The sequence below is a fragment of the Polypterus senegalus genome, chromosome 13 (genome assembly GCF_016835505.1).
Source record: "Polypterus senegalus isolate Bchr_013 chromosome 13, ASM1683550v1, whole genome shotgun sequence".
NCBI lineage: Eukaryota > Metazoa > Chordata > Cladistia > Polypteriformes > Polypteridae > Polypterus > Polypterus senegalus.
In genome coordinates, this window is record NC_053166.1 from 116,106,665 (window position 1) to 116,132,797 (window position 26,133).

Below are 26,133 nucleotides of genomic sequence, written 5' to 3' on the forward strand. Positions count from 1 at the left end.
TAGCCCTATAAAGTTTCTTATGTATCAATAAGTTAGCTACTACCATATTGCCGACTTATTGCTGACTGCCTTCGTGACATAAGTCTCTAACAGTAATTGCTGCATGAAATTACGATGACTTTAATACAAACTACAATGTCAATGACAGCATCATGGTTCCAACAGAAGGGTTTCTTTGTCTCCACACATTGCTCATAGAACCAGTAGCACACCACTTTTTCACCAATTGCTGGAATTCTTCTTCGGAGCAACAGAATATTGTTCCCTCAATCCCTCTCGTGTTAAACTGAAAGAAGTTTGTACAGCAACATACAGCTCCATAATTATAACACACTGCTCAGATAAATATGGCATGTCTTTCTCCAGCAACAACACATATAACAGAACTTAAAAAATTAAGCAAAACGTGCACACAGACTAGCTTCACCTTACTATATTTGCTACTATTGAAACTAGAGGAGGGCTCCTTACTGTTACTGGGGTTAGTTTTCTTTTTTTTTGATCCACCCTGTATTATTTTGCAGGCTCAATCTCAGTTTATTAAAAGATCAACACTGTAAAATATTCCACATATGTTTAACATAATAAATGCCTCGGCTGATGTATTTTTATTCTTGGAGGCAGAAAAACCCTTTGATGTACTACTAATAGTATTAGACAAACTAGAACAAGACAGCAGCATGATTTGTCACCAATTTTAGTGTCATTGCAATGAAACCCTTTGCCACCTACTTGTTTAAACAATCTGAGACTAGGTAATTGTAAGGGATGGACTTAAACAAAAAAATAACTCTTGACATGGTGCTTTAAGTTACTAATCCATTCTCATCACTTCCACTTTTACTACATGTAGGAGACGAGCGTTAATAATTTCAGTGGAAAGATATCAGTTTAAATTTAACCAGCTGAATGCTTTTTCCTTTAATTAGGCCTGTACATCACCTTTATCTGTATTCTTTAACGGTCTCATGGCACTTAACATTCAGTATCTAGGAATAAGAAGTATAGAAAATTTAAAGAACCATTTAAAATTAACTTTTGCTACCCATTTGGAATGCACTCCAGAATTTTTTTTAACTGTTCTTCTCTTCATCTTACTTTAGATGGAAGTATTATTGTTGTTTATATGAATATTCTCCCAAAACATTGGTTTATTTTCCAGTGGATTCCAAAATAACAGTATTTTAATAAACCCTTTATTTAAAAAAAAATTGACGCAACTTTCACTTCATTTATTTGGAATACCAATAAGCCAAGAATACAAATATCAATTCTTCAGAGCAGAGGGAGGCATGACACTACCTTTTAGATCTTCTAATAGTGTGAGAGTACAAATATTAGGACACTATGGAATAAACCACAAAGAAATTACTTGTACCAATTTGGATGAGAACGGACAGCAACTCCAGCACTAATTTGTCAAAGCATACTTTGATCTGTGAAATAGTTGTCACTAATTACCACTGACTACACAGGAAATCAGTGATTCAGCACTTGCTTAAAATATGGAACAGGAGACACTTGAAGGATGAGATGCTACATTGAGTAGCTGTCAAAGAGCAAGATATTTAACATGTCAAATATGCCTGATATTGTGACCTTTACAAAGATGTATACAGACAATATATAAGTTTTTGCATCCTTTGAACAAATTTGCCTCACATAAAACATATCATCAGACCTTTGCTAAAAGAAATGTAACCAAAATTCCTAATCGTCCCTATTGTTTTGTCATGGAATCGCATCATCTGTCCCGATTTGCATTGTGATAACTGATAGTGGCCAGCCACGGACTGCAATGTCTGCATTAGAAAGGTCCTCAGAAGCAACTCCATTTATGCCATGAGATAACAGAAATCCTATGCTCATGTGCACAGGGTTTGCCACTAAACACTGTAAAGGGAGCACTTCTTGGTGGTGACAGATGAGCACTTTCTCACTCAACTCCACCTTTTGCATGGCCACAGTACCACCACAACTTTTAGTAATTATAGGTTCTAGTTGTGGTAAATTGTGGTGAAGTGTGTATAGGATCTGCGGCAGTGCTTGTTTTGTGTGTATGTTTTTTTTTTAAACAATAAAAGTTGTGAGGCAGCGCAGATGCAGTGAGAGTAGTTGTGTGAGATAATGGAATTTGCTAATTGCGTTTAATGTGTTCGCAAGTTGTTAATGCAACTCTCCCTTATCAAGGCTCCATAGTTTGTTTGGCACATTCACTCGCTGAGGATAAAGAAAGGCTATGATTGAGAGTGAAGGGAAGGAATGGAAAGAAGAGAAGCTGGGGTAGAGAGCGTACGCAGGATCAAGCCTGATGCTTTAGTGAGAAGTCTGTGCAGTCAAAGAAACCCAGCGGGGAAGCGAGTGTAACTGTCCTCTGCATATCCTTTATCCCTCAGAAGGTGCTACTTCTGTGCAATCTTTAGCAGGAATTAGTTTATTACTTAAGCAGGACCTAGAAGTTGGACTGTTAACTTTGGTTATATCTTCTTTCTAGATTTGACAATTGCTTTTATTTTTTTCCTTTGGCTGTGGTCACTTAGTTCTGACTGTCTTCCTGGTTTTGACTCATTATTACTCATTTTGACCATGTCTTTTGGCTTCATTTTCATCTCCTGTTTACCATCCTCACAATAATTCTGGGGCACTATGCAAGTCCTATTTTACTAATAACTTGTTAATACTCCTAATCACCATATTCAGATGGTGTACAAAAGACAAAAAAAAAAAACAAAAAACATTACAACTAGAACCTTCTCACAAAGTGCATTTTCAAATTCCAAACCTTCTGTTGTGTACTCAAATGCAACATTTTTATTTCCTACATTCAACTGGAATGTTAATACAAGTTTTCATTATCACTGATTTATTTGATTTTTATTATTATTATTAATTTATTTTATTGTTATGATGATGATGTAATTCAAATGTCACTTTGGATATTTTTTCTCCACCATTTGTGGTGCTTCAGATGGTTGCAGCAATGTTGTTTATGGCAATGAAATCTTTGCTGGTCATGCAAGTGTAATTAGTGGCATTATCTTGTCACTCTAAGCTGGAAGAATGCTGCACTGTTTTTTCTATGCACTGGATCAAAGAACAAGAAAACAAAAAGCATTTAGTTAGGTATAAGTGAAACAAGATGGTTTTAGGACCACTGCTTTTAAGTAATGTGTCTATGGTTTCTGTTGAGTTTTTTGGTTTTGATGCTTCACTTAGTCAGGTCTTCTAGAATTTTTTACTCCAGCCTTTTGAAAGACTACATATTTGTCTAGTTAAAATTCATCTCAGTTCTCCAGCATGGAATTAATTTTTTATATTGCATTTCACTAAGTATATATTTGCAGCTACAATGCAAATACAATAGTACACATGAACAAACTACGTTACACATAGTAGAAGAGGAAATTTCAATTTGATTGTTTAAAAATAATACTAGACTCAAAAACTGATCATTTTTGTATCTGTTACTCTTCGCAAAGAAGGGCATGAAAATACTGGCCAAAAGACAATACTACACTCTACCATGCAGGCTGAGGTCTTGTTTTAGTATCAGGAAGAATAACTTGATAATAGTGACAGTGAAATAAAGAGTCCTACAAGACACTGAGAAGTGGGAGACTTAGTTAAGGTATCAACGTGACTGCAAAAACTATTGTTTAAATTGTTAACTATAGTTTAAATGCAGACACCGATGCAGTAGTAAGTTTGTTATTTTTTATTCTGAAGCAAAGACTTGGTGTAGGAATCTTTGGATGAAAGTGCAGTCCTGAAAGGTCAGCATACCATTGTGAAAAATCACAGAACATAACTTTCACTTTTATTGATAGTATGGTACAAGAACAGAGCTTCCAATCATTTCAGTATTAGTTGCGCCAAAGGATCATTTGTTTCACATAGATTAAAATATTTAACAATATTTAAATAAAAAGCTTAACAACTTATAATAACTATGGTAACAACAGAAACTATAAATTCCTTAGAAATCTAAACAAAGTCTCAGGCTTTCCTGTTATTTAGTTCCAAAATTGTCTCTTCTGTCTTTTCTTTCTTGAGCCAGGAGTGTTTAAATACACATTAATTTGAACTAATTTGTTTCTTCACATACAATTAATAAATAAGCATTCTAATTCGAATTTGGATGTTAAAGGAGGATATGAAGAATCCAACAGTAGATGCAAACAGTTCTGCTAGCTATCAATCCAGAACACCTCCCAAAACTAACAGGCAAAAGCAGGAAACACAGAGTGTAGAGTTTCCTACCGTGGTGTTACAAATCACTTTTCTTTTCCCTTTTTCTTTATCTATACTAATAAAAGGCAAAGCCCTCACTCACTCACTCACTGACTCATCACTAATTCTCCAACTTCCCGTCTGGGTGGAAGGCTGAAATTTGGCAGGTTCATTCCTTACAGCTTCCTTACAAAAGTTGGGCAGGTTTTATATCGAAATTCTACGCGTAATGGTCATAACTGGAAGCAGTTTTTCTCCATTTACTGTAATGGAGATGAGCTTCAACGCCTGGGGGCGGAGTTTCGTGTGACATCATCACGCCTCCCACGTAATCACGCAGTACATAGAAAACCAGGAAGACCTAAAAAAGCGCTGAAGAAAACATGCATTATATAATTGAGAAGGCAGCGAAACAATAAGAAGCGAGCGAGTGACATATACAACCATATTCATGACTTCTGCTACTTCTGAAACAAATCACGATTTAAACCTACACTTTAAATTAAGTTCATAGACAGGCTGCGCTGGCGTTTGTAATTTAGTGCCTGCCCATATAAGGCCGTCCGTCAGCGGCAATCCAATAGCAAACTCCACTAAATATTCACGGGTTAAGGACTGTGCTTATGCAGAGGAAGATGAGATGGTCAGGGTGGTGTTTGGTACAAACTCAGCGAAACTGCGAGAGAAAGTTTTAAGTGCCAGGACTAAGGTAACATTAAATACAGCCATGGACATAGCACGAGATGGCACCAGCACAGCTGGGAAACTTCGATGCATGTACACCAAGCGGCTCACGTGAACTGACGCAGTGCACAGATAAAAAGCAACAGTTCCAAAGAGCTGAACAAAACCGAATTACACAATTGAAAAGGCAGCAAAAATATGAAGCGTTTGATACATACAAGCATATTCATAAATCCAAAACAAAGCACACGTTGGAAAAAGTCAATGTCCCGCTAAAGGAAGACAGTGTAAAAAAACCGTGCATGCAGTGTGTCAGGTCTCAGATAAAGAAGAAGACGAGCTGTTTATTGATGCAGTAAGAAACGAATCGATGAATGAAACCTGTCATCTTTACAACGATTGACAAACACGGAATGTAACTTGAACACAACACATCCTACAAATACGAACCTGATTGAAAGAAATAATGATAATCAAATCCTTGATGACAGCAACACTCAGTAACACTCACAAAACAAATACTGTATATTGACAGTCATGTTACGTTATTTTTAAAATGTTCCCTTTTCTTTTCATAGCTTTTTAACACACTACTTCTCGCTGCGATACGGGTATATATATATATATATATATATATAACCCGATCTACATACTCGAATAATGGATACTTTATTCGCCATCAATGATTGTTTTGGTAAAGCCATACTCAGTGTATTCATTAGATGAACGGTAAAAAGTAAGAGCGAGGGAAGGATGACTTATTGAGGCATGCAGGCTGTAGTGCGCCAACTCTATCTGAATTGCGCGATCACATTTGAAAAATATATCTTTTCAAGTTCTATTTAGTCCATATGTGTCAAACTCAAGGGCAGGGCCACATCCGCCCGGCGTAATTATATCCGCCCGAGATCATTTTATATACTGTATTATTGTTATTAAAGCCCGGTATATGAAGCGCTGGTAACACAATAAACTACAGATCCCATAATGCAGCGCTTCAGCTGCCTTGCCAACACTTACCGAGTTAATCAAGTTATTGCGAAGCTAGCTCACACGATGCTGAAGAGAAAAGTTGATTCTGAAAATAGAGCCTTTAAAACCGATGGGAGGCTGAGTATATGTTTACTGAACCCGTGTGTCTCATTTGTGGAGCTAATGTGGCTGTAATTACAGAATTTAATCTAAGACGGCACTATGAGACAAAACATCAGGTTAACCTGAATGCAATGCAGAAGATACAGAAAGCAGCATAATTAAATAAGAATCTGACACTTCAGCGGACGTTTTAACCCGTGCACAATCACAAAGTGATTTCAAGTGAAGCTGCTTTTATGGGAGACACAAATGCACCAGTGCACTTGCCCCACTTTCCCTGTTGCCAAGTAATGTTAAACCAAGTCGTCACTACGGTGTTCCCAAATCGCACTTTGCTGATAAACTGAGCGCACTGAGTTTGCACGGCGCTTTGGTGACTTTGAAGAACAAAAAGTCCTCTACATGCGGCTCGAACCTTGTGCATGTTTGGTAGCACATATCTGTGTGAGAAGCTCTTCTCAGTGATAAAGACTAACAAAACAGCACACAGGAGTCGCCTCACTGATGAGCACCTGCAATCCATCCTGAGAATCTCCACAACACAGAACCTCACACCAAACAGAAACGAACCTGTGGCCAAAAAAGATGCCAGGCGTCCAGCTCTAAAATGACATATGAGCAAAGACAACTGAATGATTTGATTTGTTATTGCTGAAAGGAACACATTTTATTTATATTTCTAGGTTTTGTTATGCAGCATGTTCATATTTGAATTTGTATCATTTTGACAGGATATATTTTTATGGAGAGCAAAATCTTTTGGGATATTTAAAATCTAAGTTTATTTTTATATAAAATTACATAAGAGTAAAGAAATGTGAATGTTTGTTCTTTTAACGCTTACTTTATTTCTAACTTGTATAATTTAGACAGGATAATTTTTATGGAGAGCAAAATATTATAAGTTGTTTAAGGTTTGAGTTGATTTATTCACGAATAATATTCCTGTCTGTTTTTACCATTCCTACCAAAGATATTTCTGTCGACTAAATAAAAATTCCTTCTATTTAAAATTTAAATAGAACTTGAACAAATACGATAGTTCATAATATCCACGCAGACTTGCACGTAAGAGCGGAGTTATCCGTTTTAACAAGCAGCGTATTGCACTGATCTGAAATAGCTGTGTGTGTATATATGTAGATATGTATGTATATGTATATATATGTTTATATATGTGTGTGTGTATGTATATATATATATATGTATTTGTGTGTATATATGTGTGTGTATGTATGTGTATATGTGTATATATATATATATATATATATATATGTGTATATGTATAGATATGTATATATATATGTTTATGTGTGTGTGTGTGTATATATATATATATATATATATATATGACAACAACACTCATCACTCACAACAGTGACAAAACAATTACATTGACAATCATGTTACGTTATTTTCAAAATGTTTCCTTTTCTTTTCATTGCTTCTTTAACACACTACTTCTCCGCTGCGAAGCGCGGGTATTTTGCTAGTTATAAGCATAAAAAACAAAAAATATATAAATTAAACACAGAAAACATAACAAAAACTTAATCAAATCAAATCTAAAAATATTTTACAAAATTTTGGGCAGCTTCTGCAATGCTGTTTAAAGTAGAGATGCCAATGCAGTATCAGGAGCATATTAACATAATAATTTAAGCAACTACATTTGTAGACAGAAACTAATATAATTATTAGTGATTACATGTAAACTATTAAAACCACTGTATGACTGTGTTACATATGCAAAGGCAATGGGCTTCTATTCAGTCTTAAAAGATCTTAATGACATCACTAAGACATACTAGCTTGCATCTATTTCATATTACACTGCAAGTGGGGAATGCCTCTAGCGACAATGTTGGTGAGATTAAATCTATACTAATAAAAGGCAAAGCCCTCACTGACTCACTCACTCATCACTAATTCTCCAACTTCCCGTGTAGGTAGAAGGCTGAAATTTGGCAGGCTTATTCCTTACAGCTTACTTACAAAAGGTAAGCAGGTTTCATTTCAAAATTCTACACGTGATGGTCATAACGGTCGACAACGTCCGCCATGTTGAACTTTCTTATTCATTGCCCCATCTTCACGAAGTTTGGTAGGCGGATTCCCTGCGCTAACCGAAACCAACGTACGTACTTATTTCGGTGGCATGACGCCACTGTCAGCCGCCATATTGAACTTTCCAACGTCACTAATTCTCCAATTTCCTATGTAGGTAGAAGGCTGAAATTTGGTACTTATTTCGGTGGTATGATGCCACTGTCGGTCGCCATATTGAACTTTTCAACGGTCTTTGTTACTTATGGGCCCATCTTCAAGAAATTTGGTATGCGGGTTCCCAACGCTAAATGAATCCTACTTATGTACATATATACGTCCATAGCCTGCAGCAGTCCCCCATCCCAACACCTCCCACGTTGTTGGCTGCCTGCCTATATAAGGCCGTCTGTCCCTCCAGTCTCTACATTCCCTTCCTTGTTCGCCACGGGATTCACGTCTCCCTGCTGATAACTACAGCCTTTTTATTTAATCCACGGCTTCTCCACTGTTTTATTGCACATTTATTATGATTATAGTTATTGTGTAGGTATTTTAGACTTACTTTACATTGTTCAGGTACCCATTTCCTTTATCAATACAACCATACCCCCATTAACAGGTGATCACCATCGATCAAAGAACTGTCACTTACCGAGTTGTTTCCATGCCCGGAGATGGCACCTGCGTTTTCCATTCTCTTTGTTACATATTGCATGGCCATATCAGGCTCACTCTTGATATCCGGAGGAACATTACGTCTTATGTATTGAATGACTGGGACAGGTTCAAGATGTGGACTGATGACGGTACAGGAAATAATTATACTACACAGGAGCACTATAAGAGTGAAATGCTTAAGCCCTTCACCTATGCATCTGCATGTGAGTTGATGGCTGCCGCTGAATTGTTCGGTTGTCGCTTTCAAGTGTACCGAAATGGCCAAATATTTTACACCTTTCGACAACCGCCAATGCCTCTTAAACATCTTAGATTGACAGGTGACGATTTCAGTAATGGACACTTTGATGTTTATGAATGTTTAAACTCTCAAAAGCTGGATGTGAAGTTATCGATGAAACCGGTTGTATACTTACAACGCTTGACAGATGCCGAATGTCTCTTCAACACAAGTCCTATAAATACTGTCGTAATTGAAACAAACCATGAAACTCAAACCGATTATGACAGCAGCAATCCAAGCTGTAAGATTTGAAACAAGATTACTGTTCACATGGCTAAATGTACGTTGCATGCTCAAGAGTAAGCTCAGCGCACAGCTTCGTCATATAACAACCAGAGAGCCAAACTCACAAAGTGGTATACAAAGAGATCCTTAACAAATAATTATTGGTACTAGGCTGACCCGCCTTTTAAGGCGACTGACTTTTAAGTTGACCACTTCTTAAGGCAATTCAATATGTAGATCAATTTGATATTTTATACAAACTCATTAATTTGGTTATATTGCATTTGAGTGGTATTACTTTAATACTCGTAGTTTCTGTTATTTTTGTGATGACATTTAAACTTTTTTTCTATATTGAGGTCACCCTTTTGAACCCCCCCTGACATTTACTACGCGGTGAGGCATTTGTACTCCATCAATATTAATTATTTCCAGAGACATAATTTTGTCTATTTTTCCAGCGCATGGCTCACAAAAGCAAGGGAATGATGGGAGCATCAGAACTCTGCTCACATCATGTCGCTTCGTACCGCAAGCTGCAAGTAGTAAGTCTGTGATAAGCGGAATCCCGACCGCTTTTATATAGTAAGAAAGAAGAAGAAGATATCGCACAGTCTGGAGTAGAAAATCATCTTTTACCTGGAAAAACGAAACTACAAATCCAATTGTGCATTGCAAAATGGACGGGTGTGTGTGAAACTCCGCGCCTGCATTGCACTCACGGGACGGAAGGACAACCGAGCACTTTTATATAGAAGGATATTTTCCCTCAGTTTAAAAAGGTTTAATTTTCTTCTTAATAAAAATTTTAAGGCAGTACTTCGCCGCTGCGAAGCGTGGGTATTTTGCTAGTTTAATATATTTGCTAATTCTTTTGTAGTTAAGAATAACTTTAGTTACATATGTGGGAGAATAAATGCTTGAATTAAGCTATCTTTTTCTTTCTGAAATTTGCACAAGTTAGTATCTGCAAGTGCAAATGTTTGGACAGATCCCTAAGAACAATACAGAGAACGTGTTCTTTTTCAATAACTACTTCATATATGGTCCTTGATTTACATGGTGGTCATATTTATGAAATTAAAAAAAAAAATACATAATAACCATAATCTGATGTCTGACTTTTACCAAATTAACTGCATCTTATACCTTATAATCATCATGCACATACTAGGGACAATTTAGGATCGCCAATGCACCTAATGTCTTTGGACTGTGGGAGGAAACTTGAGCGACATGGAGAAACGGGGAGAACATGCAAATTCCACCCAGAGAGGACTCGGGAAGCGAACCCATGTCTCCTTACAGAGAGGCGGCAGCGCTTCCACTGCGCCACTGTGGCGCCCTATACAGAAAGTATAGCTTATAAATCAGTCACTGTTTGTCAGATTTAAATACAGAAAGTACAGTGTTGGAGCACTTACTCCCAAAGGCTACTTGCTTGTATTACATAGGGCAATGTGCAGTGCATTTTATCTGGACCTAAGCCAGTTTCAACACTTTCCTGCAAATAAAAATAACCCTGTTAAAGATGTTTTTGTTAATTACATTTACTGGTTTTTCATTATAAAAACCTATGATGTCAATCTTTATTCTTTTAAAAGGCAAAAAAATCAGTGAAATGTAATATTCTACATTTTTCTGCATATTTTTTTTCTTGGCTAAACATGAGAAAGTGGCACTCCCTAGAAAAACACAAGATAACGATAAGCTATACCCAGTAGGGTGGATTTATTCCTGCAGACTGAACTGTTGTTCAGATTTTAATTTTTATTTTGAATGTTGCGATTGTACTTCTGGCTAGTAGGGGGGTTGGCAGGTGTAAACATTAAACTGGAAGATTGGGAAAAGCACAAACAGGAAAGGCAAGACAAACCCAAGCTGGTGACTTAGGATGCTTTATGTACATGAAAGAGGATTTAGCCAGTAATCTCTGCAAATGCAGACTGTACCCCAGACAGAGCCCCTCTAACAAAAAAAAAAAAATTAAAAAATGACAATGAGGTATAGTAACAGTATTGTATCAAATCATTATATAATAACCAGGTATACCACTTGAGAAATAGTGAGCCTGCACTTTGTACACCAACCAAGATGTTGCACTGATTTTCTGGGTAACCTTTGGCCCTACAGGGGACCTGGATGAAAACAAAATTTAAACTGCAGTATATACCGTAAAATATTCTAAATTTGCATTTTTCTTTTTTTTTTTGGGGGGTTGAATTCTTACTTTGTTAGATTTTGGAGTCATTTTTTGAATAAGTTCTGCAAATTGCATTTGTGTGGAGTATAAGTTAACAAAGGCTATACTTAAACAGTATATAAACACACTTGAGAGGCCTTAACTAGATTACCGTGTGTGACTTTGATCTCCATATTACAAAAAAGACATAGTACCGCAAAAGAAATTACAAAGGATAGTGGCTAGACTGATTCTAGGTCTGTAAGGAATGAGGTAGAAAGACTAAAGGAATTGAACCATATTAATTTAAGCAAAAGAAGATTTAAAGGTAACATGACTGGACTGTTTAATAATATGAAAGTACTAATTTCCATTTAGAAAGAATGATAACATTCTTGAAACCACTCAATTCAGAATCACCAGATGTCACAGCCTACCCTCAGCAGCACGAAGCAGGAACCCATCCTGGACAAGGTGCTGTTCCATCATAAAGCCCACTGACACATACAGTGCATATGCTTACACAAAGTCAATTTAGAATCTACAATTAACCTACCTTGTAAATATTTTTGCAAATCAGAGGAACGCCAGATTATCCATAAGAAATCCCATACTACATGGGGTGAACACGTAATCTTCATACAGACAATGAACTGATGTGGGATTTAAACTCAAAACACAGGATCTGTGAGGTGGCATGAGACAGTGTGGGTCTGGCTCCATGCTCCCTCTTCTCACATTTGAGCCTCTTGACCCGACACCATCAACAGTCATGACCGGGATGAGCTCTGCAAATGAGGACACCACATGAAGCAAGGAGAAAGTGCAAAGTGTTCAGTGCTTTTACTAAAAGCCAATCAACAAAAAGCAGCTCAAAAACAAAGTGCAGTGCTCAAAATATCCATAAATAAGCCACAAAAAAAGTGAGTAAGGAGGTTAAAATCCAAATAAAAAAAAAAACAATAAAAATTAGGTCAAAATACTGGCAGAAGTCTTCAAAATCCTCAATCCACGGTGCTTCCCTCTTAAAACCGACACCTTGCAGCATGGAGATAAGTCCACCAAAAGGCACAGACATGCATTAAACCTGGCCTGTGACCTCATTACCTAATTAATGGTGTTCTGCAGTGAACCACCAGACCTTGCAACTACGCTCACCGTTGCCAATCCAGGCTCCACCCAGCAAAAGCACGCCATCCTCGCACATTTGTCAATCCAGGCTCCACCCAATGAGAGGACGCACCGCAGCATAGCGATCATCTCGTGTTCCTGGCTGCACAGCAGGAGTGATCATTGTGCCCCCTCCTGAGTGCTGGCTTTGCGCTGCCTCCTGGGGCACCATGCCCATGTCTCTCAATAAGTGCTGGCTTACTCCTGCCTTTCCATCATTTAACCACCACTCTCTTTTTCTCAGATTTTTCTTCCATTCATTTTTTTTCTTCCCTTGCACTCTCGTTTTAAAATGGGGACGTGGCTTAGCTGTGTCGATTAGCAGCTCCCGGCGTCAATTAGGGTCATGGACGCTCCTATACCTGTGCACTTAGTGTAGGGCTGTCTGCTCCTTCATCGCGCTTGGGAACCGCTCTCACCTCGCTACCCCCTCTTACCAAAACACAAGTCTGGTGATAATTCATTTAAAAAGATGCCGATCAGCCGTGGACCTCACCTTACCACAGGCCACTGCACCAATATGCTTCCTTATGCAAACAAATATTTAATATTAAATTGATCTAAGCAAATTACAGTTTGAAATATGTATTGGTTGTGTTTGTTTTTTCCACAAAATTAGGTAAGAATGACAAGTTGTGAGTTTGTTGAGTTTTGTCATTGACTTATTGTTTGTGAGGGATTGCCGGCCGTGTATCCTGGCCAATAACCCCAAACCGCCAGATGGAGCCATCCCTGCAACATGAAAGGGCCCCGAATTCCAGCAGGGCATCATGGAACTTGGAGTTTTTCACCACAGCCTTGCTGGATACCATGGGGGCCACCAGAGGACGCTGCAGGGAGATCCAGGGACTTATACTTTCCTTATAGCCCGGAAGTATTTCACAATCGCGGAAATGGAAGAAATATATTTCCAGGCTGAAGAAAAGAGAAGATTACCCGACCCGGAAGTGTTGGATAATCACATGGACTGAGGGCTCAGAAACACTTCCGGGTTGAGGAGTATAAAGGACTGTGGGAGATCCCAGACAGAGGAGCGGAGTTGGGAGGCAGGGTGACTAAGCATCTGGGAGATTGGAGGACTGGATTATTATTGTTTTTTGAGTATTTGGGAGTGGAGGGTGCTTTATGCACATTATTATTATAATAAATCAATTATTATTGGACTTTTACCTGGTGTCTGACGTGTGGTCTGAGGGTTCAAGGGAGCGAGAAAACTATAATCTGTCACAGTTGGCGTAGACTCGGCAGGATTCTCTGGCCGTCGGTTTGGCAGAGGACCTGTATTTATAAATTTACTGTCAGAACCCTGAGAAGGCAGCGTCACGACAGGCAGAGAAAAAAACCTCACCTTTACTAAGGACGTCATGGGAAAAAAGAAGACAAAGCAGAGTGCCAGCAAAAGCAGAGGTCTAGCGCTCGGTATTGCCGGTGCTCAAGACGAGCCATGGAGCGGCTATGCATATCGGGAGAAGCATCCTGATGAGGACGACTTTAAGGAGGTATGTGCCGGGGAAGGGTTTGAAAATCTTTTTAAAATAACACGTTGTCCCGTGCACATACCTCCCAGATGTCCATCCGTAGGCTCTGCGGGAGGCAGAAGGAAAACCCGAAGGCAATGGCGCGCTCTTGTTCAGGCGAATGAATAAAACACAAGACTTCCGCATTACGGGTGCCAGCGAGGGACACGTGACCTACCATGAGGGATTCCAGGAAGAGGGCATTCCGTGTCCAGCTGTTTGTGGCTTCGCCCAAGAAAAGACAGACTTGGTTTTTCTGAAAGGGAAAGGGGAGGCGAGCGATGCACCTCTCTCCCTACAAAAAGGTAAGGAGGTCCGGGAAATGACTGATCGGTCCGTTGATAAATTGAGACAGACGGATTGCAGTCAGCCAAAAGTGGCACCGCGGACCTCCATAAAGAACTCCAAGTCCCAGGCTCCCTTGCGGAACCCGTCAGAGCACGTGCCAGGAGCAGGTGTGTTCATTGGCTTCCGGCCGACAGGTAAGGAGAATAAGGAAATGAACCTGCCTTTGGCCGAAATAACTGATATTATTGACGTACGGGAACTCGAAACATTAATAAAGCCCGTACGGAGTATTCTGCAGACATTGGAGGCGATTAAGAAGATCGTTGGGGAGATGGGAGCAGCGGCTGAAGCGCCTTTAAGGAAAGTGAGTGAGTACCTGCGGCGGATCAGTCAGGAGCCTCCCGTATTATATGATTTGGCGGTACAGGCAGGTAATGGCGGTACCATATATAATGTAATAGGGACGCAGTGTGATTCGGGCCCACTTTTAATAAATAGCGGGTGCCAAATCACTGCGTGCTCTACAAGAGAGGCCGGAACGTTGACCGAGTGGTCAGGGAAAGGGCCGATCTAGCCAAAGCAGCTGGATAGTGCTGTCTTACGGAGCGATTCGGCCCTGAAGACCCTTGGCCCGTGCTGTAAGTAAATCAAGAGGGGTGCAGACAGAAAAGGGTCTCTTTTTATTAAATAGAGAGACTCAGACTGTGGAAATCCCCCAGATCAAACAGGAGATCCCAAAAATAAAACAGGGGTCTTCTAACAAAGAAAGAAAAGATATGGAAACTTTAGAGGTGGCGGGGGTCTCCTCCTCAGCAAGAAAAGGGGCGGACCTAACTTTTCCCAATTGTTTTCAGTCCCACAGGGGGAAAATAACAGGAGGAGGGAGACAGTGCTACGGATGCCTAAGGTCGGGCCACATTTGGCGAAACTGTCCTTGGAAAGCGGAGGACCAGATGTCAATTCGGAATAATATTCCCCCTAGATTCTCCAGGGAACGAAACACAAGGTTCAGCCAAGGTTCAAACGGAAACTCCTCCTGGAGGATGATGTCCCTCGCAGGGCTGGACGCTCCGCCCCACTGGACTTCGCTGAGGGGAGGGAACTGTGAGGGATTGCCGGCTGTGTATCCTGGCCAACAACCCCAAACCGCCAGATGGAGCCATCCCTGCAACATGGAAGGGCCCCGAATTCCAGCAGGGCATCATGGAACTTGGAGTTTTTCACCACAGCCTTGCTGGATACCATGGGGGCCACCGGAGGACGCTGCAGGGAGACCCAGGGACTTATACTTTCCTTATAGCCCGGAAGTATTTCACAATCGCAGAAACGGAAGAAATGATATACTTCTGGGCTGAAGAAAAGAGCAGATTACCCGACCCGGAAGTGTTGGATAATCACATGGACTGAGGGCTCAGAAACACTTCCGGGTCGAGGAGTATAAAGGACTGTGGGAGATCCCAGACAGAGGAGCTGAGTTGGGGGGCAGGGTGGCTAAGCGTCTGGGAGATTAGAGGACTGGATTATTATTGTTTTTTGAGTATTTGGGAGTGAAGGGTGCTTTATGCACATTATTATTATAATAAATCAATTATTATTGGACTTTTACATGGTGTTTGACGTGTGTTCTGAGGGTTCAAGGGAGCGAGAAACCAATAATCTGTCACATGTTATAATTTATGAAGGAAAGTGGCCTTTTTTGTTTTATTATCCAAGCTGCTGACCTGTTTTTGCTTTCCTCTCTTCCAGTGTCAACTGACAATAACAACATCAATGGACATAGACTGTTAGGATGTTTTTTTGTGTTATTGGATTGAAGTTGCTTGTATAACACGTGTTTAAACTAATCTGTATTTTTATTTGCATGCCTTTTGTAACTAATGGCTTGTAAATGTACTTTACTTGTGAACTTGTTACAGAGATCTTTTTTTGTACCATCAATAAAAAAAAAAAACTGAACATAACCTTTTCAACTGAGCAAGAAAACACACATATGATTACTTTGCATGAAACAAATTACTTTTCTTTTAGAAAATCATACCAAAAATATCACAAAGATTAACACAGTTAATGCTGTAAAGTACTAAAACACCACTACCAACTAAAAGCACATTTCTACCAACTATAATAATGTTATAAATAATGACATGGTTTGATGACACTTTATTCTATTACAAACTTCACCTCTTAGGAGTTGGACTACAAGGATCACTTAGTTAAAACTTGTAAAAACTACCACCCTGACCAGGACAAAAAAAAGCAGAAATTGAAATGGGAAATGTTATTGCCAAGATGTCAAAATTAGAAATATTCAGGTAGGCTATCAGGTTATTTGTTCAAATTTTGTATGGGTACGCTCCTTTCTCTGAAGTTGCATTGACAGCAACATAAAAATAAAGGTTGCGACAGGCACAGGACAACTCATGGTTTGACACTTGTGCTCTAATGAGTGTGGAATCTTTTTTGCTTTTTTACAAATTGTATGGGTTTCTAAATATTCATCCTTTATCCAACCCGATGAGTCCTAGCACAGGGTCACAGGGGTCTGCTGGAGCCAATCCCAGCCAACACAGGGCACAAGGCAAAAAAAAAAACCCATATAATGTGAATATTGTAAATTAACCATCTATTCACACGTACATATTGCATATGCTGTTGGAATTACATTTGAATACTACTTCACCAAAAATGAAAGGGAAAAAATGTTTACTTGAATTTTAGCAGGTAGAAATAAAAAACAAACAAAAAAGTAGAAGCCATTTAGCAATTAACCATTCTCCACAAATATGATTACTTCAACAAAAGTGATAGTCGAGGACAGCATCAATGAAGAAATGCCAAAAACTAAAAAAAAAAATAAAATAAAAAAAAAATAATGGTCCTAATAGAATTACTTTAATTCTTTAATTACTATCAAAACAGACTGTTCTTATTAGGTATCATAGCTGCTAAATTTATTATTGAATCTAGACGGAAATGACTGCTCAACACTGGGTTGTTACATTTTTTTTTAATTTAACCCATTTAAAAATTTCCACTGATAGAATTAGTAATGCTTCATCTAAATCTATTAACCTGTGGAGGTTTGGCGCTGATGTACTAAAAGCCTATATACAGCTTCTTTTTTCTTTTTGTACTATTGTTGTCGAGTATCTGTTGTGGTCTTACAGTATGTATCTATAGTTGAAACTCCAGACCCCTGGGAGGGTCAGAGGTTATATATTTTTTTTTTTATGGTGAAATTTTCATTTTATAATGGGACGGTGGGTGGCGGTTGTTTTTAATTACAAATATATACAGGTTGGGATTTTTTTTTGTTTGCAATATTCTATCACATGTGTTATTTGAAACTTTTGACTTTATGATGGAAAAAAAATAAAAACTGATCACAAAAAATATTTTTCTAAAGTAATAAATATAGTTTCCCCAGTATGTCATGAAAAAGTACTATCTTTAGAAACTAAAATGCAATATATGAGCATAGTAGAAGCCCGAGAAAACTTAAAAATGCCAAACAGCAAAATCATTGGTGGTAGAACTCAGCTTAAAAGGAGCTGGTGCAGTGCCTGGAAGACAGGCCATTGATACAGCAGTTTCAGTCACAGAAGTAACCAATGTCCAACAAAACTCCATCCAGATCATTTAAACCCATATACAGTGGGTACGGAAAGTATTCAGACCCCCTTCAATTTTTCACTCTTTGTTATATTGCAGCCATTTGCTAAAATCATTTAAATTAATTTTTTTCCTCATTCATGTACACACAGCATCCCATATTGACAGACAAAAAAATAATAATTTTTGAAATTGTTGCAGATTTATTAAAAAAGAAAAACTGAAATATCACATGGTCCTAAGTATTCAGACCCTTTGCTGTGACATTCATATATTTAACTCAGGTGCTTTCCATTTCTTCTGATCGTCCTTGAGATCACCTTCATTTGAGTCCAGCTGTGTTTGATTATACTGATTGGACTTGATTAGGAAAGCCACACACCTGTCTATATAAGACCTTACAGCTCACAATGCATGTCAGAGAAAATGAGAATCATGAGGTCAAAGGAACTGCCTGAAGAGCTCAGAGACAGAATTGTGGCAAGGCACAGATCTGGCCAAGGTTACAAAAACATTTCTGCTGCACTTAAGGTTCCCAAGAGCACAGTGGCCTCCATAATCCTTAAATGGAAGACGTTTGGGGTGACCAGAACCCTTCCTAGAGCTGGCCGTCTGGCCAAGCTGAGCTAATGGGGGAGAAGAGCCTTGGTGAGAGAGGTAAAGAAGAACCCAAAGATCACTTTAGCTGAGCTCCAGAGATGCAGTCAGGAGATGGGAGAAAGTTGTAGAAAGTCAACCATCACTGCAGCCCTCCACCAGTCAGGGCTTTATGGCAGAGTGGCTTGTCGGAAGCCTCTCCTCAGTGACTAGACATGACAGCCCGCATGGAGTTTGCTAAAAGACACCTGAAGGACTCTGAGATGGTGAGAAATAAGATTCTCTGGTCTGATGAGAGCAAGATAGAACTTTTTGGCCTTAATTCTAAGTGGTATTTGTGGAGACAACCAGGCAATGCTCATCACTTGTCCAATACAGTCTCCACAGTGAAGCATGGCGGTTGCAGAATCATGCTGTGGGGGTGTTTTTCAGCTGCAGGGACAGGACGACTGGTTGCAATCGAGGGAAAGATGAACGCGGCCAAGTACAGGGATATCCTGGACAAAAACCTTCTCCAGAGTGCTAAGGACCTGAGACTGGGCCGAAGGTTTACCTTCCAACAAGACAATGACCCATATCACCATGTGATATTTCAGTTTTTCTTTTTTAATAAATCTGCAACAATTTCAAAAAATCTTTTTGTCTGTCAATATGGGGTGCTGTGTGTACATTAATGAGGAAAAAAATTAATTTAAATGATTTTAGCAAATGGCTGCAATATAACAAAGAGTGAAAAATTGAAGGGGGTCTGAATACTTTCCGTACCCACTGTACATATGGTACATCTTTCTTCAATAACAAAGGTTCTTAGATTGAGGTAAGATCTTGGAACACATCTGCTTTGCTAATTGAAGGCATTGCTATATAAGATACTTTGGAGGACAGATTCAGATTCTTCCAGTTGAGTAAGGTCAATTGATATATGGGAAATGGAGTAAGGAATACAAAAATAAATTATTAGTTGCATTATTTTATCCTACTTGTTACAATAAATAAGCTATAGACATTTTGGGAATATTTGTAAATTCATCACTAGACCGATGTGTATTTAAAGGAAGGGAAAGAATCCTTGGCAAGAAGAAAGATTGAAGGAAAAAAGGGAATTTTACAGTTTACTAAATATATGAAAGCAAATGAGCAACGGGCACTCCCAGAAAACACGAAAGAAAGTACCAGGGAGATGTAGAGAGCAGGAGTGACATAATGAATCTGATATCAAGTGCTGCATGAATAGTTTGAAGTTGTGAAAAGGAGTGAATGTGCAAGTTCATTTAGCATAAGAATTAGAATAGCCAAGTTATTAAATATAGGTGTTTGCCTGTGTTACCTGGGTATAAAACTAAGTCTGTTCTCGACAGAGTGCCAGCACTGAATGGCATGAGTCATAACAGGCCCGAAACGGGAGTCTACATGACATTATTGTGTAAAAAATAAAATATTACTTAAGAGAGTAAGAGCTAGCTATAGAGGACTCAAGCAGTAATCAAGAGCAAGAACACTTAAGAAAATGTAGCCAAGCTAACAAGGGAAGAACTACAAAAGGCAGATGATATAATTCAAAGTCTGGTAAAGAGAGGCCAGCAGCATCTGCAGCAGATGTTACAGTTGCATATTTCAACCGCAGTTTCCAACTATTCCAAATAACAATATTCATTTAGAATGCAGCAATTCAAGCAGGAAGGGACATACGGTTGTGCTTGAAAGTTTGTGAACCCTTTAGAATTTTCTATATTTCTGCATAAATATAACCTAAAACATCAGCAGATTTTTCACTCAAGTCCTAAAAGTAGATAAAGAGAAACCAGTTAAACAAATGAGACAAAAATATTATACTTGGTCATTTATTTATTGAAGAAAATGATTGAATATTACATATTTGTAGGGCGGCACGGTGGCGCAGTGGTACCCAGAGACCTGGGTTCGCTTCCCGGGTCCTCCCTGCGTGGAGTTTGCATGTTCTCCCCGTGTCTGCGTGGGTTTCCTCCGGGCGCTCCGGTTTCCTCCCACAATCCAAAGACATGCAGGTTAGGTGGATTGGCGATTCTAAATTGGCCCTGGTGTGTGGGTGTGTTTGTGTGTGTCCTGCGGTGGGTTGGCACCCTGCCCTGGATTGGTTCCTGCCTTGTGCCCTGTGTTGGCTGGGATTGGCTCCAGCAGACCCCCGTGACCCTGTATTCGGATTCAGCGGGTTAGAAAATGGATGGATGGATTACATATTTGTGAGATGCAAAATTATGTGAACCTCTAGGATTAGCAGTTAGTTTGAAGGTGTAATCAGAGTCAGGTGTTTTCAATCAATGGGATGACAATCAGGTGTGAGTGGGCACCCTGTGTTATTTAAAGAACAGGATCTATCAAAGTCTGCTCTTCATAACACGTTTGTGGAAGTGTATCATGGCACGAACAAAGGAGATTTCTGAGGACCTCAGAAAAAGAGCTGTTGATGCTCATAAGGCTGGAAAAGGTTATAAAACCATCTCTAAAGAATTTGGACTCCACCAATCCACAGTCAGACAGACTGTGTACAAATGGAAGAAATTCAAGACCATTGTTAACCTCCCCAGGAGTGGTCGACCAACAAAGATCACTCCAAGAGCAAGGCGTGTAATAGTCGGCTTGTTCACAAAGGACCCCATGGTAACTTCTAAGCAACTGAAGGCCTCTCTCACATTGGCTAATTTTCATGTTGATGAGTCCATCATTAAGAGAACACTGAACAACAATAGTGTGCATGGCAGGGTTGCAAGGAGAAAGCTACTGCTCTCCAAAAAAAACATTGCTGCTCATCTGCAGTTTGCTAAAGATCACGTGGACTAATCAGAAGGCTATTGGAAGTTTTGTGGACAGAAGAGACCAAAATAGAACTTTTTGGTTTAAATGAAAAGTGTTCGAGTATGTTTGGATAAAGGAAAACACTGCATTCCAGCACAAGAACCTAATCCCATCTGAGAAACATGGTGGTGGTAGTATCATGGTTTGGGCCTGTTTTGCTGCATCTGGGCCAGGACGGCTTGCCTTCATTGATGGAACAATGAATTCTGAATTATATCAGAGAATTCTAAATGAAAATGTCAGGACCTCTGTCCATGAACTGAATCTCAAGAGAAGGTGGGTCATGCAGTAAGACAAAGACCCTAAGCACACAAGTCATTCTACCAAATAATTGTTAAAGAAGAATAAAGTTAACTAGCCAACCCGCGGTGTAGCATACACCGCATAATCAGGCCGCTTTTAACATTTGAAAAATCCGTAATTTAATAAACCACCAAGAAAAGTAACATTGCAACAATGCACGCTACGAACCAACATACAATTGTCCGTGACTGAAAACCGGAGGAGCGCCGTCGCGCTTTCTCCTTCCAAAGCGAAGGACGGGTTGAACGGCGCCGCTTAGTACGCGCTGCCCGCTTATGTGCCCGCCCCCAACTCCCTACCTGAGTCACTTTCGTCTGTGTACAGTCCACACGCACCTGTGATTCACGTTGACTGTTAATTTTCCAAACACCGCCTCAGTCGGTTTCCACGTTGATTTTTCATTGTTCTTTGCGGTTCCGGCTGCTTTTTATATATAATCCACCAAGTCACCCGACCATGGGGGGCTTTACAAAGGGCAGGGACGTAATCAGTGCGAGCATATGACCAGCACGTACTGGGAATTTCTCGTTCGTGGGGAACAATTGGAAGCCACGGTCTCCATCACGAATGGGGTTCAACGGCTTACCTACACCTCCCCGCGCCAGGTAGACACACGTTGATCCATTCAGTGTAGTGCGCGTGCAGTACCGGACATACAAGTGCATCACAGACCTGTTAATGCTCAATCTCACGTGGCTGAAAGCCACTTGTAGCCACTTGTCCCTCTAAGAATTTGGACGCCGACCACTGTTGGGTCGTGTAACTATTTAGCAGGCGGGAGTCTCGTTCGTTTTCGGAAATAACCAGCCAAATCGCTCCACCAACTAAGAACTGCCATGCACCAACACCCACAGAATCGAGAAAGAGCTATCAATCTGTCAATCCTGTCCGTGTCCGTGCCGGGTGAGGTTTCCTGTGTTGAGTCAAATGAAGCGAAAGGCTCCACACCTGGTGGTGCCCTTCCGTCAATTCCTTTAAGTTTCAGCTTTGTAATCATACTCGTCCCTGAACCCAAAGACTTTGGTTACCCGGTTGGCTGCCCGGCGGCGTCATTCCCATGATCGCCTGTTGCGGGGCCTGCATTGGTGAAGCAGGTGAGACGGTAATGAAAGGCACAGGGCTTATTGGTTTTTAATGACTGCTTCCTTCATTGGGTTTTAACCAATGCACGGAAAGAACCAACACACAATTGTCCGTGCGGCACTCAGGGTGGAACGGGAGGGGAGGAGAGGACATCCACTCCGCTTCCTCCTTCATGCTAGTCTGCTGATTTCTCGTTCAGTATACACTGCCTGCTCACGTGCCCACCTCCAACTCGTCACTCGAGTGGTTGTCGTCTTTGTACAGTCCAGATGCACCTGTGACTCACGTAGACTTTTCATTGCTCTGTGCGGTTTTGGCTGCCTTTCTATATATAATCCACCAGGACACCCGACCACGGTGGGAGGGGGGTGTGTACAAAGTGCAGGAGTATCTAAGAAGACGCATATTTGTCGCGGATGCGAATTGCTGTATGTAGCGTGTAAAACAGTTTGCTATAGTGCACGCCGTCGTGTGTCGTAACCGAAAACTCATTTTTTAAAGACTGCTCACTTCATTGTGTTTTAAACTCAGTTGTAAAGGAACGTTTTCAGGATCCCATGGGATACCCCTCGCAAACAGTTTTACACGCCGCATGTGGCGATTCACCTCCACGAGAAACATGCCTCTATTAACAGTCAACGTGGGTCGGAGCTGTATGTGACCTCTACAACAGACGAATATAAATGACGCCGGTTTTTCTGTGTCGTCGCGTCCGAGTTGGTGGGCGTGGCTCTGTGAGTTGTCGTCGTATCCAGTGGTCTTGGAGTTGGTGAGCGTGGCTCCTTCCTGCGTGTGCCATAGGTGTCTCACTTGTTGGCGGCTTAGTGAATCCATGCCCCTTCCGGCGTGCTTTCCATGGTTGTCTTGCCTTAGTGAATTATATATATAGATGTTTTGGAATGGCCAAGTCAAAGTCCTGACCTTAATCCAATCAAAATGTTGTGGAAGGACCTGAAGTGAACAGTTAATGTGAGGAAACCCACCAACATCCCAGAGTTGAAGCTGTTCTGTACGGAGGAATGGGCTAAAATTCCTCCAAGTCGGTGTGCAGGAATGATCAAAAATTACTGGAAACGTTTAGTTGCAGTTATTGCTGCATTGTCACACCAGATACTGAAAGCAAAGGTTCACATACTTTTGCCACTCACAAATATCTAATATTCAATCATTTTCCTTAATAAATAAATGACCAATTATAATATTTTTGTCTCATTTGTTTAACTGGTTTCTCTTTATCTACTTTTAGGACTTGAGTGAAAATCTAATGATGTTTTAGGTCATATTTATGCAGAAATATAGAAAATTCTAAAGGGTTCACAAACTTTCAAGCACATCTGTAAAAAGTGAGGAGCAGGAGGAAAGAGATTGTTTCATTTCAAAATACAGAAACAGTTTAAAGTAACTGTTTTGTTCAGTGATACATATACATCTACTGCCAAATACCTGAATTGATTGAATATGGAATGTTAGCAGGACTACTACTGATATGGTATTTAGAATTGAATGGGTGCAATGCTTATTTATTCCAATTGATCTTATGTCCAGCAGTTTTCCCAAAATTACTAAACAATTTAAGACATTAGTTATATATCTGGTGAAGCATCACTCAAGAATAAAAGACTATCATCTAAATACACAGAGATGGCATGAATGGAGCCTCTGATCCAAATAGGAGAGATTTCACCACAACTACAGACTGCTATATCCAGGGGCTTGAGAGGACAAGGAATTAAAGAATTTGTAAGTACTACTAGCTGAAAGAGAGGGACAGAGTGTTTTAATCATATAATAAAGCCATTTCCAAAACCCATATGATATAGGACTAACCATAGATATTTCTAATTTAGCTGGTCAAAAGCTTTCTCAGCATCTAAAGACAAAAAGTGAAGCAATAGATTTTAAATTAGGAGTAGATTCAATAACATGAAGAAATCTGTGTAAGTTATCTGAAGACATTGAAGACTTGATGAAACCAGTTTGATCTGGGTGAACTAAATTATGAATAACCTTTTCAAAGTGAATAGCTAAACTTTTACCTAATAATTTAATATCTATACTGATAAGGGAGAGGGGACTGCAATTCTGACATAACTTAAGGTCCTTATTCTGTTTACACAGTAATTACTGCTATGGTCAAGCTAGGATGGAGCGAACAGCAATAAATGGAAGACTGAAGCATTTGAACTAAAGGTTCAGATAACTATTCCCTAAAAGTTAAAATTAGTTCTGATGGTAACATGTTGATACCAGGTGCCTTGCCCTTATTTTTAGCAGACAGTACTAGATGTAACTCATTAAGAGAAACTGGAGTATGCAGTAAGTAGGCCTCTTGATTTGATATGCTAGGGATACCAAGATTAGATAATGAACACTTAATTTTTTCATGAGTTGTGATATTATTAGAGGAACATAATTTAGAGTAACAGGATTGGAATTCTAAGTTAATTTCTTTAGGACAATGTGCAATATTTCCTCTACTTGTCTTAATGGAAGGAGCTGTAGGAAATGACTCAGATTTGCATAAAAGTAAGGCCAAATAACATCCAGGACATGCTGATGTTGAATACATTTTTGTTCTAGTTCCGTGCAACTGAAATTCAGCTTGACTCTTCAGTAAAGAAATAAATTCACAATTAAAGATTGAGATTACTATTCAAATGTAGAATCTTACACTACAGGGTACAGATGTTCCAAAGCTGCCAGTTCAATTTGCTTGGTTAATGTTAAAAGATAGAGTGCATACGGAAAGTATTCACAGCGCATCACTTTTTCCACATTTTGTTATGTTACAGCCTTATTCCAAAATGGATTAAATTCATTTATTTCCTCAGAATTCTACACACAACACCCCATAATGACAACGTGAAAAAAGTTTACTTTAGGTTTTTGCAAATTTATTAAAAATAAAAAACTGAGAAATCACATGTACATAGGTATTTACAGCCTTTGCTCAATACTTTGTCAATGCACCTTTGGCAGTTACAATTACAGCCTCAAGTCTTTTTGAATATGATGCCACAAGCTTGGCACACCTATCCTTGGCCAGTTTCACCCATTCCTCTTTGCAGCACCTCTCAAGCTCCATTAGGTTGGATGTGAAGCGTTGGTGCACAGCCATTTTAAGATCTCTCCAGAGATGTTTAATCGGATTCAAGTCTGGGCCACTCAAGGACATTCACAGAGTTGTCCTGAAGCCACTCGTTTGACATCTTGGCTGTGTGCTTAGGGTCGTTGTCCTGCTGAAAGATGAACTGTCGCCCCGGTATGAGGTCAAGAGTGCTCTGGAGCAGGTTTTCATCCAGGAT

The 26,133-nt window shown here is 39.7% G+C and overlaps 1 protein-coding gene across 6 annotated transcripts in view; it reads right to left on the reverse strand.

Annotated features, from left to right (window-relative positions):
• pdlim7 (PDZ and LIM domain 7) overlaps window positions 1–26,133 on the reverse strand; it is a 259,211-nt gene that overhangs the window by 72,248 nt on the left and 160,830 nt on the right. The window lies entirely within an intron of this gene.